This window comes from Schistocerca cancellata, chromosome 7, assembly GCF_023864275.1.
Source record: "Schistocerca cancellata isolate TAMUIC-IGC-003103 chromosome 7, iqSchCanc2.1, whole genome shotgun sequence".
Lineage (NCBI taxonomy): Eukaryota > Metazoa > Arthropoda > Insecta > Orthoptera > Acrididae > Schistocerca > Schistocerca cancellata.
The window spans coordinates 562,534,503-562,557,088 of record NC_064632.1 but is presented as its reverse complement, the minus strand read 5'-3'; positions in this window follow the sequence as shown (position 1 = coordinate 562,557,088).

Below are 22,586 nucleotides of genomic sequence, written 5' to 3'. Positions count from 1 at the left end.
CTTTATTTACAGTATCCGACAACTGGAAATGGGTCTTATCAGAGGAAATCAAAACAGCGCCTGGGGGAATGTTCTGAAGAATTTCGTCATACACAGCTTGGCGAGTTTCACCATCTCTCTCACTCCGTTCTTGGGTAACCATCATTTTGTAAGGGTGCATTTGAAGATGGCTGTGCAATTGGTCATATTATACAATACCAAGGCAGCTGTAGGCTTAAGAGCTGATCACTCTGGGGACTGCTGGAGAGAACCTGTTGCTAAAAGTTTGATACCCAAACTCGAATAGTTTTCCCATCAGGAAAAGAAATATGTCGACTGAGTCCTAACGGAACGAGAAGTGTCCCGCTGAGTAGTAAACTGTGCATTACCATTACGAATATACTCCTCGGCAACAGACGAACGATGCTCACCTAACCAAGACATCCCGCCTGCTGAAAATGGCACACACACTGCTATCGCTCCTCCATGTCTGCTGGAACTCACACAGTGTTTTCTCCAAATACGGAAGGTTTCTTTTACCGGAGCCTGTATAATTATTGAATACAGTCAACATTTGGTTGTTAAAAATTTTGTTTGTTCAATAGCAATTTTGACACACATTCATTGTCAGAGATTGATGAAATGTATGATGAGATAAAAGAAATTATTCTGATGGTGAAGGGAGACGAAAATTTAATAGTCATGGGTGACTGGAATTCGATAGTAGGCAAAGCAAGAGAAGGGAACGTAGTAGGTGAATATGGAATGGGGGTAAGGAATGAAAGAGGAAGCCGCCTCGTAGAATTTTGGACAGAGCATAACTTAATCATAGCTAATACTTGGTTCAAGAATCATAAAGAAGGCTGTATAAATGAAAAATTCCTGTAGGTATTGGAAGGTTTCAGATAGATGGTATAGTTGTAAGACAGAGATTTAGGAACCAGGTTTTAAATTGTAAGACATTTCCAGGGGCAGATGTGGACACTGACTACAATCTATTGGTTATGAACTATAGATTGAAATTGGAGAGACTGCAAAAAGGTGGGAATTAAAGGAGATGCGACTTGGATAAACTGACAGAACCAGAGGTTATAGAGAGTTTCAGGGAGAGTATTAGGGAACGATTGACAAGAATGGTGAAATGAAATACAGTAGATCAAGAATGGGTAGCTTTCAGGAAAGAAATAGTGAAGGCAGCAGAAGATCGAGTAGGTAAAAAGACCAGGGCTAGTAGAAATCCTTGGGTAACAAAAGAAATATTGAATTTAATTGATGAAAGGAGAAAGTTTTGAAAATGCAGTAAATGAGACAGGCAAATCGGAATACTAACGTCTCAAAGTGAGATCGAAAGGAAGCTTAAAATGTCGAAGCTGGGGTGGTTGTTGTTGTTGTGGTCTTCAGTCCTGAGACTGGTTTCATGCAGCTCTCCATGCTACTCTATCCTGTGCAAGCTTCTTCATCTCCCAGTACCTACTGCAACCTACATCCTCCTGAATCTGCTTAGTGTATTCATCTCTTGGTCTCCCCCTACGATTTTTACAATCCACGCTGCCCTCCAATACTAAGTTGGTGATCCCTTGATGCCTCAGAACATGTCCTACCAACCAATCCCTTCTTCTGGTCAAGTTGTGCCACAAACTTCTCTTCTCCCCAATCCTATTCAATACTTCCTCATTAGTTATGTGATCTACCCATCTAATCTTCAGAATTCTTCTGTAGCACCACATTTCAAAAGCTTCTATTCTCTTCTTGTCCAAACTATTTACCGTCAATGTTTCACTTCCACACATGGCTACACTCCATACAAATACTTTCAGAAATGACTATCTGACACTTAAATCTATACTCGATGTTAACAAATTTCTCTTCTTCAGAAACGCTTTCCTTGCCATTGCCAGTCTACATTTTATATCCTCTCTACTTCGACCATCATCAGTTATTTTGCTCCCCAAATAGCAAAACTCCTTTACTACTTTAACTGTCTCATTTCCAAATCTAATTCCCTCAACATCACCCGACTTAATTCGACTACATTCCATTATCCTCGTTTTGCTTTTGTTGATGATCATCTTATATCCTCCCTTCAAGACACCATCCATTCCGTTCAACTGCTCTTCCAAGTCCTTTGCTGTCTCTGACAGAATTACAATGTCATCGGCGAACCTCAAAGTTTTTATTTCTTCTCGATGGATTTTAATACCTACTCCAAATTTTTCTTTTGTTTCCTTTACTGCTTGCTCAATATACAGATTGAATAACATCGGGGAGAGGCTACAACCCTGTCTTACTCCCTTCCCAACCACTGCTTCCCTTTCATGTCCCTCGACTCTTATTACTGCCATCTGCTTTCTGCACAAATGGTAAATAGCCTTTCGCTCCCTGTATTTTACCCCTGCCACCTTTAGAATTTGAAAGAGAGTATTCCAGTCAACATCGTCAAAAGCTTTCTCTAAGTCTACGAATGCTAGAAACGTAGGTTTGCCTTTCCTTAATCTTTCTTCTAAGATAAGTCGTAAGGTCAGTATTGCCTCACGTGTTCCAGTATTTCTACGGAATCCAAACTGATCTTCCCCGAGGTCGGCTTCTACTAGTTTTTCCACTCGTCTGTAAAGAATTCGTGTTAGTACTTTGCAGCTGCCGCTTATTAAACTGATTGCTCGGTAATTTTCACATCTGTCAACACCTGCTTTCTTTGGGATAGGAATGATTATATTTTTCCTGAAGTCTGAGGGTATTTCGCCTGTTTCATACGTCTTGTTCACCAGATGGTAGAGTTTCGTCAGTACTGGCTCTCCCAAGGCCGTCAGTAGTTCTACTGGAATGTTGTCTACTCCGGGAGCCTTGTTTCGACTCAGGTCTTTCAGTGCCCTGTCAAACTCTTTACGCAGTATCGTATCTCCCATTTCATCTTCATCTACATCCTCTTGCATTTCCATGATATTGTCCTCAAGTGCATCGCCCTTGTATAGACCCTCTATATACTCCTTCCACCTTTCTGCTTTCCCTTATTTGTTTAGAACTGGGTTTCCATCCGAGCTCTTGATGTTCATACGAGTGGTTCTCTTATCTCCAAAGATCTCTTTAATTTTCCTGTAGGCAGTATCTATCTTAACCCTAGTGAAATAAGCCTCTTCATCCTTACATTTGTCCTCTAGCCATCCCTGCTTAGCCATTTTGCACTTCCTGTCGATCTCGTTTTTGGGACGTTTGTATTCCTTTTTGCCTGCTTTATTTACTGTATTTTTATATTTTCTCCTTTCATCGATGAAATTCAATATTTCTTCTGTTACCCAAGGATTTCTACTAGCCCTCGTCTTTTTACCTACTTCATCCTCTGCTGCTTTCACTACTTCATCCCTCTAAGCTACCCATTCTTCTTCTACTGTATTTCTTTCCCCCATTCCGTTCAATTGTTCGATTATGCTCTCCCTGAAACTCTGTACAACCTCTGGTTCTTTCATTTTATCCAGGTCCCATCTCCTTAAATTCCCACCTTTTTGCAGTTTCTTCAGTTTTAATCTACAGGTCATAATCAATAGATTGTGGTCAGAGTCCACATCTGCCCCTGGAAATGTCTTACAATTTAAAACCTGGTTCCTAAATCTCTGTCTTATCATTATATAATCTATCTGATACCTTTTAGTATCTGCAGGGTTCTTCCATGTATACAACCTTCTATCATGTTTCTTAAACGAAATGTTAGCTTTGATTAAGTTGTGCTCTGTGCAAAATTCTACCAGGCGGCTTCCTCTTTCATTTCTTAGCCCTAATCCATATTCACCTACTACGTTTCCTTCTCTCCCATTTCCTACACTCGAATTCCAGTCACCCATGACTATTAAATTTTCGTCTCCCTTCACTATCTGAATAATTTCTTTTATTTCATCATACATTTCTTCAATTTCTTCGTCATCTGCAGAGCTAGTTATCATATAAACTTGTACTACTGTAGTAGGTGTGGGCTTCGTATCTATCTTAGCCCCAATAATGCTTGCACTATGTTGTTTGTAGTAGCTTACCCACATTCCTATTTTCCTATTCATTATTAAACCTACTTCTGTATTACCCATATTTGACTTTGTGTTTATAACCCTGTAGTCACCTGACCAGAAGTCATGTTCCACCTGCCACCGAACTTCACTAATTCCCACTATATCTAACTTTAACCTATCCATTTCCCTTTTTAAATTTTCTAAACTACCTGCCCGATTAAGGGATCTGACATTCCACGCTCCGATCCGTAGAACGCCATTTTTTTTTCTCCTGATAGCGACATTCTCTTGAGTAGTCCCCGCCCGGAGATCCGAATGGGGGACTATTTTACCTCCGGAATATTTTACCCAAGAGGACGCCATCAGCATTTAATCATACAGTAAAGCTGCATGCCCACGGGAAAAATTACGGCCGTAGTTTCCCCTTGCTTTCAGCCGTTCGCAGTACCAGCACAGCAAGGCCGTTATGGTTATTGTTACAAGGCCAGATCAGTCAGTCATCCAGACTGTTGCCCTTGCAACTACTGAAAAGGCTGCTGCCCCTCTTCAGGAACCACACGTTTGTCTGGCCTCTCAACAGATACCCCTCCGTGGTAGTTGTACCTACAGTACGGCTATCTGTATCGCTGAGGCACGCAAGCCTCCCCACCAACGGCAAGGTCCATGGTTCATGGGGGGGGGGGGTTCATGGGGTGGTTATAGGACAAATAAAAGATGTAGAGACATATATCACTAGGAGTAAGATAGACACTGCCTTCAAGAAAATTAAAGAGACCTTTGGAGAAAAGAGAACCACATGTATGAATATCAAGAGATCAGACGGAAACCCAGTTCTGTTGTTATTCAATCTGTATATTGAGCAAGCAGTAAAGGAAACAAAAGAAAAATTTGGAGTAGGAATTAAAATCCATCGAGAAGAAATAAAAACTTTGAGGTTCGCCGATGACATTGCAATTCTGTCAGAGACAGCAAAGAACCTGGAAGGGCATTTGAACGGAATGGACAGTGTCTTGAAAGGAGGATATAAGATGAACATCAACAAAAGCAAAAGAAGGATAATGGAATGTAGACACATTAAATAGGGTGATGCTGAGGGAAATAGATTAGGAAATGATACACTAAATATAGTAAATGAGTTTTGCTATTTGTGGAGCAAAATAACTGATGATGGTCGAAGTAGAGAGGATATAAAATGTAGACTGGCAATGGCAAGGAAAACGTTTCTGAAGAAGAGAAATTTGTTAACATCGAGTATACATTTAAATGTCAGGAAGACCTTTCTGAAAGTATTTTTATGGAGTGTAGTCATGTATGGAAGTGAAACATGGACGATAAATAGTTTAGATAAGAAGAGAATAGAAGCTTCCGAAATGTGGTGCTACAGAAGAACGCTGGAGATTAGATGGGTAGACCACATAATTAATGAGGAAGTATTGAATATAATTAGGGAGAAGAGAAATTCGTGACACGACTAGAAAAAGGGATCGGTGGGCAGGACATGTTCTGAGGCATCAAGGGCTCACCAATTTAGTATTGGATGGAAGCGTGGATGGTAAAAATCGTAGAGGGAGACCAAGGGATGAATGCAGATTCAGAAGAATGTAGGTTGTAGTAGGTACTGGGAGATGAAGCAGCTTGTACAGGATAGAGAGCTGCATGAAACCAGTCTCTGTACTAAAGACCACAACAACAACCACAAACACTCATTGTCAAGCATTCTCAAAGAAAAATGTTCATCAAATAAAATATGTTAGGCTTAAAACTTCAGTAACAGACCTAGAAAATGGAAAACATAAGTGTACTTAGAGTGGGATGTTGAAAACCATTCTACAGCATTACGTTGTAACATACTGGAACACAGTACCCAGCAGTCTGAAGTACATAGGGAAATATAAATGTACCCAGTGTTCCACGCACAGTCTGAGCACATGCCATGTAGCTAGTACAATAACAGCAAACGGAGAGCCTGAAAATAAAAAAAAAATCGACCACATGCACAAAAGTTTAGGGACGCTCAAGTGAAATGAATATATTTTGGAAAAAGTCAATTACTTTATTATTATTTCAAAATCAATAGCCATAACTGTTAATATGTGTATCCCACTGTGAGACAAATCTGTCAGTGCCATCATGGAAAAATGTTTGCGTTGCCTACGGAACCAGACGTGCATCTCTTCGCCAAAAGCAAGTCGACGGCCACGAATGTCGTTCTTTAGGCCTCCAAACGTTTGAAACTGCATGGGGACGGATCCGCACTGTATGGAGGGTACCCCGGCGGTACTTGTGTAGCGTAATCAAAAAATTGGCACGCTTACTCCGGGAAAGACATAATGTCATTTTTCTTTGACTGTAACACCCCGCTGCTCAATACGTTTCCGGAACACGGCCCTACAGTTAGCCCACTGTGTTACGTGGAAGCTTTGTAAAAGCTGGACTTCACCACTGACCAAATGGCGGGGAACGTTCACGGCCGGCATTGTTCTGTTGGAGGATAATGCCCTGCCACATGTGGCCAAGGTTGTTTCGACTGCTCTGCAGAAGTTTGCCTGGGAAGCCGTTACACATCTTCCATACTGTCCCGACCTCTCACAGTGCGATTTATATGTTTTTGCAGACCTGAAGAAAGACATTCGTGGTCTCCGATTTGCTTCGAACAAACAGGTGCACGCTTGGGTACAATTATGGTTCAGTAGGCAACCGCAAATGTTCTTGCATGAAGGCATCGACTGTTTTGTCTCACAGTTGGCTAAATGTACTGACAGTTACGGGGATTGTTTTTGAAATAGTGACAAAATGGGTTCAAATGGCTCTGAGCACTATGGGACTCAACATCTTAGGTCATAAGTCCCCGAGAACTTAGAACTACTTAAACCTAACTAACCTAAGGACATCACACACACCCATGCCCGAGGCAGGATTCGAACCTGCGACCGTAGCAGTCCCGCGGCTCCGGACTCCAGCACCAGAACCGCTAGACCACCGCGGCCGGCAAAATAGTGACAGTTTACTTACTTTTCTTTCCGTTTGTCTCATTTTTGTTTGGCTTCCCATTTATACAGTCCTCATGTAGCCAAAGTGGTCGATAACTTAGAGTGGCGGTGAAATGACGGATGTAAATATACAAAGAGTGGAGCTTGAGAAGCAAAGGCATGATAGTGCGGCAAAGCAAATACCGTGAGCGTCTTAGAGCAAATTACGGGCCTCGTCAATTACTACAGGGTATGTTCGAAGACCACTAAGATTTAATGATAAGTAGCTACATAAATAGCAAGTATAGACGAAAACCAACTGTGAATAACAATTTTTGAAAGCCTAATTTTAAGGCTGATGATCTTCCGGTCCACACTGTACATAGTTAGGTTCCTTTCAGAGTATGCTGATGGAATAGCCCTTCGTATACAACAGCTCGAGCTACGAAAGATACTTACCCAAAGACTCGTAAGCTGCACAGGTTACAAAAATATTCAAGAAAGGTAGTAGGAGTAATCCACTAAGTTACAGTCCCGTATCATTAACGTCGATATGCAGCAGGATTCTGGAACATATTTGGTGTTAGATCATTATCAATTACCTCCGCGAGAACTATCTATTGACACACAGTCGTCACGGATTTAGAAAACACCGTTCCCGTGAAACACAACTAGCGCTCAATTCACACAAAGTGTTGAGTGTTATTGACAAGTGATTTCAAATTGATTCAGTATATCTACATTTACAGAAGGCTTTTGACACTGTACCTCACAAACGGCTTGTAATAAAATTGCGTGTTTATAGAATATCGTCTCAGTTATGTGGCTGGATTCGTGATTTCCTGTCAGAAGGGTCACAGTTCGTATTTGCTGATGCAAAGTCATCGAGTAAAAGAGAAACGATTTCTGGCGTTCCCCAAGGTACTGATATATTCTGGCTCTTGTTTCTTATCTGTACAAACGATCAAGGAGACAATCTGGACAGCCGTCTTAGGTTGTTTGCAGATTATGCTGTTGTTTATTGTCTAGTAAAGACATCAGAAGATCAGAACAAATTTCAAAATAATTTTAAAAAGATATCTGTATGGTGCAAAAAATTGTAATTGACCCTAAATAGTGAAAAGTGTGAGTTCATCGATATTACCAAAAGGATTCCGTTAAACTTCGGTTATAAGACAAATCAAACGAATCTAAAAACCGTGAGATCACCAATTACAATTAAAAAAAAACATAAATTGGAAAGAACAAACAGAAAATTTTGTGGTGAAGGCGAATAAAATACTGCGTTTTATTGGCAAAACACTTAAAAGATGCAACAGATCTACTGTCTCCACGATGCTTGTCCGTCAACCTTTGGAGTGACGCTTCGAGGTGTGGGCCCTTAATTAACAGAATTAATGGAGTACATCGAGAAAGTTCAAAGGACAGCAGCACGTTTTGTATTATCGAGAAAAACGGGAGATAGTGTTATGGATATGATGCAGGATTTGGGGTGGAGATCATCAAAACAAACGCTTTTCTGGTTGCGGCGGGATCTTCTCACAAAAGATCAATCACCAACTTCCTCCTCTGAATGCGAAACTGTTTTGTTGACGCCGACCTACATAGGGAGAAACGTTAATAAAGTAAGGGAAATCAGAGCAAGCACGGAAAAATATATGTGTTCGTTTTTTCCAAGGGTTGTTCAAGAGTGGAATAATAGAGTATTATTGTGAAGGTGGTTTGATGAACCATCTGCGAGGTACTTAAATGTGATTTGTGGAGTATCCATTTGGATGCAGATGTAGATGGGTCTGTTCTGTAGCTGAAAATATAAGATGACCTTTTGTTTGCAATCTTGGAAAGAACCTTACAACTGCCAAATAATTTAAATTTTTGTACGCTTTAATAAATACTTAACTTCACCGTGACTTATGTAGCAGTTTTATGATTCAAAACTTCCGCTGAGAAAAGTGAATTGCTTAGAAGAGTACTGCAAACGATGGCAAGCTGCATGAAACTCTGTGGTGCCATTGGTGAAAAGCACAGGCTATGACACAAAACCGCCAGTGTGGATATGAGAACAAAACCAACGCCCTGGTACGTCGAGCGTGGTAGACGTAAGAGTGAACGACGACATATTATATGTCAGTGCTGTGGAAGTGTTGAGATAATTAATAATTTGAGGCGGAATACTGACAGTCCAAGATAGGCGTGATTTCTCCAAAGAAAACATCGAACAAAGTCTATTTTATGAAAGTGTTGAACATGGTGAAACTACATGGTGCAATCAATGTTAATATTGCTTATTAAAATATGATACTGTAAAAGAATGCAGTAATAATAACTTATAAATCAAAATGAATAATTGTAGGTGTCTTATTTTATTTACTCATCTACCCGCGAACAAATGCCAAGAAAATATCGACGAGGCCAAGGGGAGCTCACTACTGTCTTGGAGGTAACACAGAGCATGCTATACGCTTTGGTAGCCCAATATTCCTCCAACAAAGGAAACACATCAAAACACTACGTCAAGATAAAAACTCTTGAAAGTCAGTGATCAAAACTAAAGTTTGCTTGGCACTAATTCAACAGTTAAGTCAGATTACTCCACAAAAAAGGAGGAAATCCTTTCCGGATATAACTATTTAGAAAAGGAACATTTAAAAGTTAAAGAGATAGAAAAATTTACTCATTACACCAGGGGCGGGCAAACGCTGCACGCGGCTCATGAGCGCACAGCGCTGCACGTGTGCTGCTCGCGTGCAGGCGTCGACCGGGGCTGTGGCGACAGCCGGCAGGTTGCGGCAGTGCAGTGCCAGGCTAAGCTGCGGACGTTGATGCGAAGCGAGCACTATGTAGTGAACGTTGTATTTCAAGAAACGGAGAAGTGGAGATTTGCTATCTTTTAAAAAGTAATGGGAGAATCATTTTTTCTTTGTGCAAAAACGTGAAAATTCGAGATGTTTAATATGTGACAGCATTCTCGCTGGTCAACGGAAGTTTAGTATTGAAGGCCATTATAATAAATTTCACAAGGACGAGTACAATTTATTGTCGGATTCTGAGCGGATGGGGAATTGACAGAGCTTAAGAAGAGCGATCTGAGGATATAAGCTGAATCTGTCGTAGTTGGCCGGCCAGAGTGACCGAGCGGTTCAAGCCACTACAGTCTGGAACCGCGCGACCGCTATGGTCGCAGGTTCGAATCCTGCCTCGGGCATGGATGTGTGTGATGTCCTTAGGTTAGTTAGGTTTAAGTAGTTGTAAGTTCTAGGGGACTGATGACCACAACAGTTAAGTCCCATAGTGCTCAGAGCCATTTGAATTTGTCGTAGTTGCTGTTGTCACGAGAGATCTGCGACTTTCTCTCGTCATGTCTCTCGTCTAACTGATTTAATATTTTATGGAGCACTGTTTTCAAGTTTTCAGGACGACAACAATAATAGCCCAGCGGTATGTGCAAGTTATAAGACTGCGCTTAATATAGCGAGAGCTGGAAAACCACTTGCTGAATTAATAAGTCTCGGTTAAGAGCAAACATCAGTGATGAAAATTTACGTAACTGTTTGTGTTTGTCTGTATGTAGAAATTTTGTTCCAGATATTAAACGTATTGTAAACTCCACCTGTGATAATTAAATAAAACGTATCGTAGGTAATAGGTACTCTTTCAAACCATGATTTCCTTCAAGCACTGCTACTAACCTTATTCATTCACTCAATAAAGCAAGCTAGGAAACAAAACGTATTACAGAGGAAGGAGTGGACAGAAGGTATGGTGGGGATGGGAGATAAGCGGGTGGCTAGCTTGCCCCTGTGTGCACGCAGAACACCTGTTAACTGCACACGTGCAAGTGCACCGCACATGTGCAGGATTCCTGCTCGCCCCTGCATTACACTATAAATTAAATACAAAAAATTGCTTATAGTTACAAAATTTTATTTTTATAACTGAGATATTGCTTTTGGCATGAACTTAGATCTCAGCCTTTTAACACAGTTTTACACAGCGAAATGAATACCTCAACGACGTCTGTGCTTTTCGTATTTTGGTCAAGAGTCTGATTGGAACGAAAGAAGGCTCTCCCTAGAAATTACATAATGGAGTTTTCTCCGAATTTTCATAGTCAAATAAACAGGGATATGAACAAACGTGATATCCATCTGACCTGAGTTAAATATAGTTCAGCAAAGAAAGCTTTATTTGCTGGAAAGTAATCAGGCTAATTAATAAATACGTAATTAGTCATTTGAGGTAACGTTGTTGTCAAAATTTACACTGCCAAAAGAAGAGTCGATAATTGTAATGGAGTATAAAATTGGTCTACGTGACACAGAGTTTTGCAAAAAATATGTTCTTGGTTGAATCCAATCAAGGTAATTAAGAAAAGCTCAGTAAGTGATTTGAGGGAAAACTAAAATATTTCACGACAGTTGCTGTTGGCTATGTAAATGAAGTGTCAAAAATATCAAGTAACATCATTATTTTAAACTTCTGTGTTCTCTTCGTCCGCATATCCTTAATAAAAATACAATACTGTACTATATTTAAATACATTATACTTCCTGCTTTCTGAAAAACCTTGAAAATAAAAGAAAATGGAGAAAACAACGGACAAAAGGTTTCTAAAATGATTTGTGTAAAAGTGAGAAGTCAGATAGAGAAAAAATTTTCATGGCTTTGAATTTCAAGTCCAATGTTTAAGATGCTTCTCTTTGTTCTCTTTTTTAATCACAATCATCTGACTGATTTGATGCTGCGCCAATGAATTCCGCTCTTGTGCCACCCTCTTCAGCTCGGAGTATTACTTGCAACCTACTTCCTTAGTTCTTTGCTGAATGTATTGCAATCTCTGTCTTCCTCTACAGTTTTTACCCCCTGAAACTTCCTCTATTACAATGGAAGTTATTCCTTTAAGTCTTAACAGATGTCTGTCGGCCTTTCCTGTTTTCTTGTCGGTTTTTCCATATATTCCTTTACCCGCTGAGTCTCCGGATGATCTCTTCAGTCCTTCCATTATTAACCCACCTAAATTTCAACATTCTTCTGTAGCATCACATCTCAAATTCTATTCTCATCTTCTTTGTTTTGTCCTCAGTCCATTTTTCACAATAATACAATGCTATGCTCCAAATGTATTCCCTTTTTGCCACTGATAGTCTTAATGTTGTTATTGCTCTGTCAGTCACGCGTTATTCTTCTAGGAAGCAGAATTCCTTAACTTCATCTACTCCGTGGTCACTAATCCTAATGTTAAGTTTCTCGCTGTTTTCATTTCTGCTACTTCTCACTGATTTCGTCTTTCATAGATATACCCTCAACCCATATTCTGTACTCATTAGACTATTGATTTCATTCAGCAGATCATGTAATTCATTCTGTAGGAAAGCAACGCCATGAGCGAATCTTATCATTGATATTCTTCACCTTGAATTTAATTCCATTCTTGCATCTTCCTCTTTTTTTTTTTTACAATCGTTGCTTCTTGGGTGTATACAGGGTGAGTCACTAACTATCGCCACCTAAAATTACTCCTTAAGTATGATAGTAGCTGAAACGTTTGTGGAACAAATGTTGCATGAGACAACGGGGGCCATAATGTGACGTAGGTTTTTTGTTGTTAGTTGGGATCGCGTAAGGGATATGAAGGTCAACTTTGATTTTATAAGTGGGATGCTATGGTTTGGTACTTATTTTCTGATAGCGGCTATCGAGACGAATCCAATCATGTGTAACAGTAAGGTCTTTGAAGGTCAACGAAGGTCAAAAAGGTGGCATGAACGTCCATTTACAGAATGTGTTCAAATTGATGATCACTGGTAGAAATTCAGTGCTGCATTCTTCGTATCTTGGATTGAGTGGTATTCCTTATCACCTCGGCACTTATTGAAGTACGTGCTCTGACAATTCTCTCTCGTATATAGTAAATATTCGCCGAATACGGCGTATCCATCTAACGTGCCATTGATATGAAAACAGGTTTCACAATGCAACACTAATAGGAATGGTAAGACTAGTATCGTCGAACTAAGCGAATGTGAATGATGTATTCTTTCGAAGACCAAGTCGATATGCTTCTCATTTACAGAGAATGCCAACGAAATTCAGTGAGAACTGGAGACTTATACACTGAAAGATATCCTCAACGTACTCACCCTACACTTCGTATATTTAAATATGTGTATGATAAATTGAGAACAACTGGATCTCTAACGCATCGGAAACATACTCGGCAGCAGAAAAGTTACTAACAACGAAACGGAAATAGGTACTCTTGCCACTGTGATTCGAGATCATTGTGTTAGTTCGCGTCAAATCGCAAGGTAATCTGGCATGACCCAGAGAACTGTTGTTTGCGTTCTGTCACCGCCATAAATATCATCCTTACCATATTAGTCTCCACGAATAATTTGCTGGTACGGATTGTGAGAATCGTATTGAATTCCGCCGATGGGCCCAACCTCAGTTTCAAAGGGATGACACACTTGTTAATTTGCTTTTATTTACTGACGAGGCCGCATTCACGAACCATGAAAACGTTAATTTGCATAAAATGCATTATGGGCAACTGAAAATCCATGTTGGCTGCGGCATTGCACACCAAAAACAGTGGTCGGTGAACGTATGGTGCTGGAGGACAGAATTATAGGCCACTATGTCATCAAAGGAAATCTTAGTGGTAGGAAGTGCAACATTCCTATAAGAAACATTAGGTCTGTTATTGGAAGAAATGTCTGTAGGAATAAGGAACAGAATGTGGTTTCAACACGATGAGTGTAACGCGCATTTTTTGCTGATGGATAGAAATGAGTTGCAGAGACAATTCCCAAGTCGTTGGATTGGACGCGGAGGAGATGTGTCGTGGCTGGCTCGTTCGCCAGACTTGACGCTTCTGGATATTTTCTTGTGTGTATTCGTAAAAGACATTGTTTATAAAGATGTTCCAACTACACCTGAAAATATGCGAGAGAGAAATGTCAGAGGATGTGCTTAGATAAGTGCCGATGTGATGATAAGGAATACCCCTCAATCCACGATAGGATTGCAGCACTGCATTGATACCAATGGTCATCACTTCGAACACCTTCTGTAAAGGGACGTTCATACCACCTTTGTGACCTTCGTTGACGTTCAAAGACCTTACTTTTACACATCATTGGATTCGTCTCGATAGCCGCTATCAGAAAATAAGTACCGAATTATACACTCCTGGAAATTGAAATAAGAACACCGTGAATTCATTGTCCCAGGAAGGGGAAACTTTATTGACACATTCCTGGGGTCAGATACATCACATGATCACACTGACAGAACCACAGGCACATAGACACAGGCAACAGAGCATGCACAATGTCGGCACTAGTACAGTGTATATCCACCTTTCGCAGCAAGGCAGGCTGCTATTCTCCCATGGAGACGATCGTAGAGATGCTGGATGTAGTCCTGTGGAACGGCTTGCCATGCCATTTCCATCTGGCGCCTCAGTTGGACCAGCGTTCGTGCTGGAAGTGCAGACCGCGTGAGACGACGCTTCATCCAGTCCCAAACATGCTCAATGGGGGACAGATCCGGAGATCTTGCTGGCCAGGGTAGTTGACTTACACCTTCTAGAGCACGTTGGATGGCACGGGATACATGCGGACGTGCATTGTCCTGTTGGAACAGCAAGTTCCCTTGCCGGTCTAGGAATGGTAGAACGATGGGTTCGATTACGGTTTGGATGTACCGTGCACTATTCAGTGTCCCCTCGACGATCACCAGTGGTGTACGGCCAGTGTAAGTGATCGCTCCCCACACCATGATGCCGGGTGTTGGCCCTGCGTGCCTCGGTCGTATGCAGTCCTGATTGTGGCGCTCACCTGCTCGGCGCCAAACACGCATACGACCATCATTGGCACCAAGGCAGCAGCGACTCTCATCGCTGAAGACGACACGTCTCCATTCGTCCCTCTATTCACGCCTGTCGCGACACCACTGGAGTCGAGCTGCACGATGTTGGGGCGTGAGCGGAAGACGGCCTAACGGTGTGCTGGACTGTAGCCCAGCTTCATGGAGACGGTTGCGAATGGTCGTCGCCGATACCCCAGGAGCAACAGTGTCCCTAATTTGCTGGGAAGTGGCGGTGCAGTCCCCTACGGCACTGCGTAGGATCCTACGGTCTTGGCGTGCATCCGTGCGTCGCTGCGGTCCGGTCCCAGGTCGACGGGCACGTGCACCTTCCGCCGACCACTGGCGACAACATCGATGTACTGTGGAGACCTCACGCCCCACGTGTTGAGCAATTCGGCGGTACGTCCACCCGGCCTCCCGCATGCCCACTATACGCCCTCGCTCAAAGTCCGTCAACTGCACATACGGTTCACGTCCACGCTGTCGCGGCATGCTACCAGTGTTAAAGACTGCGATGGAGCTCCGTATGCCACGGCAAACTGGCTGACACTGACGGCGGCGGTGCACAAATGCTGCGCAGGTAGCGCCATTCGACGGCCAACACCGCGGTTCCTGGTGTGTCCGCTGTGCCGTGCGTGTGATCATTGCTTGTACAGCCCTCTCGCAGTGTCCGGAGCAAGTATGGTGGGTCTGACACACCGGTGTCAATGTGTTCTTTTTTCCATTTCCAGGAGTGTAGCATTCCATTTATAAAAAATAATGTTGACCTTAATATCTCTGAAGCGACCCCACCTAGCAACAAAACACTAACGTCATATTGTGGCCACCGTTGCCCCAAGCAACTTTTGTCCGACAAACGTTTCAGCTCCTATCATACTTTCGGAGCTATTCTTGGTGGCAATAGTTTGTGACTCACCCTGTACGTCGAACATGGACTGCGTCCCTTTCTTACAGCCTTTTTAATCCGAGCACTTCGTACTTGGTCTTCCACTTTTATTATTCCCTCTTAGTTCTTGCACATTCGTACATAGTGTATAGCACCCGTCTTTCCATAAAGTTTACCCGTATTTTTGTCAGAAGTTTGAAGTTTTTGCACCATTTCACAATTTCGAACGCTTTTCCCAGGTTGACAAATCCTTAGTCTTTCTGCCATTATCAACCGCAACGTCAGAATTACCTCTCTGGTGCCTTCACGTTTCCTAAGGCCAAACTGGTCGTCGTCTTACGCATCTTCAATTTTCCTTTCGTTTCGTCTATCTATTGTTTTCAGCAGCTTCGATGCATGAGCTGTTAAACTGGTAATTCTTGCACTGGTCGGCTCTTGCAGTTTTCGGAATTATTCGATGATGCTTTTCCGAAAGTCAAATAGTATATTGCCAGAATCATACATTCTGCACACGAACATGTGCCACTTATACAATGAGATTAGAAATTCTGGTGGAATGTTATCAAGCCTTTCTGCCTTATTCGATCCCAAGTCTTTCAAAGCTCTTTCAAATTCTGAATCTAATACTGGATCACCTATCTCTTCTACATCGATCCCTGTATCCACTTCTATCACGTCATCAGTCAAGTCTTCAGACATATAGAATCCTTCAACGCACTCTTTCCTCCTATTCGCTGTCTGCTCTGCATTTAACAGTGGAATTCCCATTGCAATCTTAATGTTACCACTCTTGATTTTGATTTCACCGAAGGTGTTTTGATTTTTCTATACGCTGAGCCAGTCATTCCGACAATCATTACTTTTTCGATTGCTTGAGATTTTTCGTGCAGTTATTTCGGCGTAGCATTCCAGCACTTGCTATTCATTTATTTCCTAAGTGAATAGTATTTTTGTGTTCCTGAATTTCTTGGAACATTTTTGTACATCCTTCTTTCTTTTTAATCAACTGAAGTATATCCTATGTTACCTTCTTTGTACCTATGTTTTCCATTCCATCTTCTGTGATTTCCCTTTTTGGAGATGTCCATTCCTCTTCAACTGAATTAACTATAGCAATATCTATAGCCTCAGAGAACTCCTGTATATCTTTTCGTTCCTTATTATATGCATATCCCACTTCTTTCCGCCTTGAGTCTTCCTGACATCTCTCTTCATCCTGAGCTTGCTATTCATCATTATCAAATTGTGATATGAGTCTATGGATGGATATCCATACAATCCAGTGTCTGATTTTGAAATCTCTAGCTGACCATGATGTAAACTAATTGGAATCTTACTTTATCTCACGGTCTTGTCCAAGCATTCCTCCTCCTCTTGTGACTCTAGAACCGAGTGTTCGGGATTACTAGCGGAAATTTATTGCAGAACTCTATTAGTCTTCCTCCTCTCTCATTCCTCTTACCAGCCACATATCCCCTTGCAATGCTTTCTCCTACTCCTTCCCTCACAACCGCATTCCAATCCCCCATCACTGCTCTACTTTTATCTCCATTTACGTGCTGAATTATGCGTTATTATTCTCACATCCTTTTTCCATCTCTTTATCGTCGACCTGTGTCGTCGGCACGTAGGAGAAGAAAAACTTATTAGCCAAGGTCACAGTAAAACAATGTATTGTGGATAATAGGTTACAGTAGAACTATGTTACCATATTTAGATCTTCGTTCAGGTTTACCGAAACCGGTTATCCACAATACATTGTTTCATTTGCGATCTTGGGTAACAAGTTTTTCTTCTCCTAAGAGGTACAGTCATGCTCCAAAGTATCCGAACGAAATGAATTGCATTTCGAATGATTCGCATGCAACTCACATAACGCAGCTGTCTAGCAGGTCCTCTAATCGCTCCTTGGTACAGTCGTTTGACTATTGAAAATGGTTCCAACAAGTCACCACTAGAAAATACTGCTCTGTATCGCAATAACTCAAGATGTAAAGCTATACCACGATACTACAAATATCAGGGAACACCTTGCAACAGATAAGATTGTCCTTAAGGCTTGTAAGCTCACATTTATTACAATAAATGACATACCTGAAATGTCACCACTCTCATTATTACTTCAAGTAGGTAATGCACGTAGTAAGTTCGTCGTATTCATGATTTCCTCTTCAAAGTAACATACCATACTTATTATTTAACACAAAATAGCATTAAAAATTTAAGTTATTCACGAGCAGCTAGTTGAGAATATGTATGAACTTCAAATGACACGACGAACCGTATCGTTCTACATATTGATTCAAACCCAGGTCATGCAGACTAAGCAAAGATTTCGTGACTGATGGAAACTAACAGACATTCCTGAATAGGCATACAGAGAGTGATATACCTCCATTTTAGACATTATCAGTTAGCAAATATCAACTTTAAATTACATAACGCAAACATTTTTAACGGACGCGAATTCCTACACAGCACCTATTGTTCCTGTTAACGAACTACTAGAGATGCTAAATATTGCTTCTTAGCAAGTAACTTACTTGAAATACCGTGAGGTAAAGCTTTGTGTTGGACAGGGATTCGAACCCAGAACCTAATCGGATGGATATGGAAGCACAGTCAACTGGGACATATCGCGTTCTCTCGGCAGTAGCTAGATGTTTTAACTAAAATAACGAGACGAAACATTAATTTTTTCCTTCCCAGGACTCCTACCCGGCACCCATCGCTGTTATATTCTAGAGATAACGGACGTTAAATATGGGTTTGTTGCACCAGCAGCGACATGTGAGTATGTTTGAACTAGAAATAATATGACGAAGAGTTCAGTGCTGACTGGGAATAGAGCCCCATCCATATCGTTGTTGACTACACGCAAAGAGACGTCAGCTACCGAATTTTTCTCCACCAGCAGCTCGGAATAAGATCTTGAACTTACAGTGATCTCGCAAATAGTTCTGTGTCTCACTGGGAGTCAAAAACGTCAAATATCGTTAGTGTTGACAATGAATGAAAGTACATTAAAAATCGAAATTATTATCCACCAGCAGATAGGTGTTCTCATGCTAGATCTTGATAATACATAATGAAACCTTTAGTGCCAGGCCAGGATTCGAACCCATTCACGCGCAATATGTGGAGATGTTGAGGAATCTGCACTTTTGAGCAAACAACAAATTGTAGCCGAGCTGTATTGTCACGAAGGAAACAAATTCCGCGTTAAGGGCGGTCTGAGTTGCATTCCCAATTCAGAACCAATTTTATCGACATACGGAAGCTCTGATAAAAGATGGAATAAGCGTCCTGTGAGCCTACATAGCGTTCGTTTCGTCACTAGAAATAAATAACTAGTATAAGAAAGGTTACTGGCGATAGCGTTTCTACATGTAGCCACTCCAGACATTATTGTCGCTCAACCTAACGTCTACTTCGTAGAGAAGGAATATAATTTTTAATGTGAATTTCAGACCACAATGCCATTACATATTCTTCACTTGGTGTAGCCAGAAGAGACTGGAATCCGTCTCTCCCTATCTAAAATCACTGGTAGAAGTTGGAATCGAACCCAGACCATAGATATATGAACCTATCATCATCCCAACAGGCCACCAAATCATCTTCTGAGTGGCTCATTTTTCTGTCATAACGCCGTTGTCCCACACTGGCTGAGAATTCTGACACACAGGTACCCTGTATGAATTTGCAGCATTTTCTGTAAATTCATTTACTTAGTTGACGGAATCACCATCAACTAGCTGCCTCGGCTACCTAGTGCATACATTTTACTTCATTTTGTAATCACCAAAATAAAATCACGAAACTGCCACCAACACAGAACTGCCAACAGTGTGGGATGCAGAAATTTAAAAAGGAAGTGTTTCTTTTCCATTTGAGCTACTCTATTGCGGTACCTGTTTGTTGAAAACGTCGTGCAGTGCAAAAGAAAAGGTATAACTGTTTGTCTCTCATAAGTATTGACGTGGCCATATGCATTATCCCACAGTGCTGAGGAATGCAGAAGTTCTGGAGGACTTGTTGTTGACTTCTGGAGCTGTTGTAGCAATGTGTTGGCTAGTAACTTAATGGTAAGTATTGCGCATGGTAGATAAAATGTCTTGAGTTGGAGTACATTCACTGCTATATTTTTTAAAACTCAATTCTGCTGTCTGCTAAAGTTATCAATCTAATGGAACATGTAACATAATTCCCTTCACTTCTCAAACCAAATTAGTCGTATGTGGAAAAAGGGCAAACTTCTGCAACATTTTGTTCATTTCAGGTTTAACAGACAGCCAGACAGTAGATGCATCTCGAAACTTTTGTATTATGTATGGGTAGAGCGCATCGTGCAAAAATATGTCGGAAAAGTATTTTTTACATTAGCTGTCGTCTGGTAGTGGCATTTTATTCTTCTTCAAACCTTGTTTGAGAGCTTTAACTCAGAACAAGATTTCTACATGCATGTAATCAATCAGACAGTAGATGCATCTCGAAACTTTTGTATTATGTACGCGTAGAGCGCACGGTGCAAAAATATTTCGGAAAAGTATTTTTTACATTAGCTGTTGTCTGGTAGTGGCATTTCATTCTTCTTCAAACCTTGTTTGAGAGCTTTAGCTCAGAACAAGATTTCTACATGCATGTAACCAATAAACTGCATGTGCATCGTCAGACTGTTACAGATAACATCAGAGTATTCGCATATATCGTTGATGATTAATTTCGCTCTCATGTTTACTATTGTTTCAACAACACTAAAGGAAACCTTACGAAAATTGTGCATTGTATTATAAGAAATGAAATAAAACTACCCACGATAACCTTACGACGAAAGTCTGTTTTAATAAAACAGAGTATCTGTACACAAGCATGCCGCTATCGTCACGAATTGGTAAAATACTACTCACTTAGATTTTGATTGGGTCTGTGTTTAATTGGAATGCTGTGTCATACTCAAGATGCATGCAAATGAGGCATTTCATAAATAAACTTATTTATTCCTAGAAACCCAAACTTAGTTTGTCAGCAGCGGAAAGAGGCGTCACCTGTTGTGCAGCATTGTAAGTTTTTCCCCATGAGCCGAAAGTATTTTCTTGATATTTCGTTAGCGATGTTTGATCTGACTGTTTGTAGCTCTTTCACAGAAGGGATGAAAACGCTATACTCGGTGAGTCTGGAACTGCGAACCATAAGAGACCCTGTTGCACAGGTCAGCACATTACCACAGAGCTGGAGAAGAGGTAAGAGTCTTATCTTCCTCTTACGAGACCAATAGTGGCAGAACTCGTAAACCGCTATTTGAAGGACGAGATTACTTTTGATTTCCACGTGCAACGACTTTCCTGGGCTTACAACCGTAAATTTACAATCTTTTGTTCCACCTCAAGCGATAATAACTCAGATTATTCGATGCAAATGATAGGTAAAATCCAGTGAAATTTGAGGCTTGATTCCGTGCACACCAGGAAGTAACTCGTAGATCACAGAGTTGCCAAACATACATTCCCTTGTTACCAAATCTCAGTTACAATACCAGCAGGTAAAAAACGAACCGATGTGATCCTACAGCGGGCTAGCAAGTGACCATAGCTTTTGTCTCAAAGGCGCGGCTGCTATGGCCAGGAATACGAAATGCGTCTGATTCGCATTTCTGTAACTAGGTTTAGGGACTGGAACGTAGTTACTAGTAATACTCAGAACTGACTGCAAACTAAGCATCATAAATCAGTAACTCTCATAGTTGTTTTTATATTTCTTTCGTAAGTGTACTGAAAACTAAGAAATTCATTCACAGACGTTTTCGTGCCTCGCCGATAGTCGAGCACAACAAACAAATAAAAAAAAAGAATGTGTGTGTGTGTGTGTGTGTGTGTGTGTGTGTGTGTGACAGAGAGAGAGATGAAATCCAAAAAGAATGAGAGAGAGAAAGAGTAAAAACTTGTAATGATATTGAATCATGGTATGTAATGAAACCTTTCATTGTAATGACACGTTCCACATCATTACGAAATATCGTGTTCATGATCTATGAAACAAGAATTAATCTAACGTCATCTAATCTAATCATATCATATTGATGACTAGCCATGAAGAGTCATGATTTACCGAAATTTTTGCTAATACCAGTAACCAAATCTAAACTTGAAATAAAAGACGACAGTTTTTGTAATGTACCGGGACTTCTGTCAAGACCCTTTCGTCCCTGTTAACTAACAACGAAAGATGTCTGATATACCTCTATTCTTAAGTAACAAAGTGTGCATGCATTTAAAGATGAAGTGCGTGAAGTGAGGTTCTGGGACAGAGATACGAACCCAACACAGTTCTTTCCCTGTCTACCGAATCCTTTTCATGTTAATATCAAACATCAGTAATTACTCGTAGATTACATTAAAACTAAAGTAATTGATGAAGACGTTACTTGATAACAAAAACGCGCTGCTTTTCTTGATTTACTTGCGCCTAGAAATGGCTATCGAGTACTGCCTTCCGATATACGTCGCTGTCAGTTCTTCCATATGATTTGGTCGACATGACCTGTTTCAAGTTGTGTATGACAGACAATGTTTTAGAAAATCTATTGTTTTCCTTTCCAATAAAAAAAGGTATTCATTCTAAGTATCCAAGTACAAAATTTTCGCAATAGTAGTTCAAATTTAATATTCGCTTCTATAATTTAGGAATGTATTTCACAGTTGCAAAACTCGCATCCGACTAGTTGAACTTACACTTAGTTGCTGACCATAAATTCTAGCTCAGAGTGATACCAGATTAAGTAACCTAATGTAGCGAAGACTGTTTTCCAGTGCTCTTTAGTGGTGCTCTCTCTTCCATTTCTGTACACAATATGCCTGACCTAAACGGGCCCTTTATCATTACAGG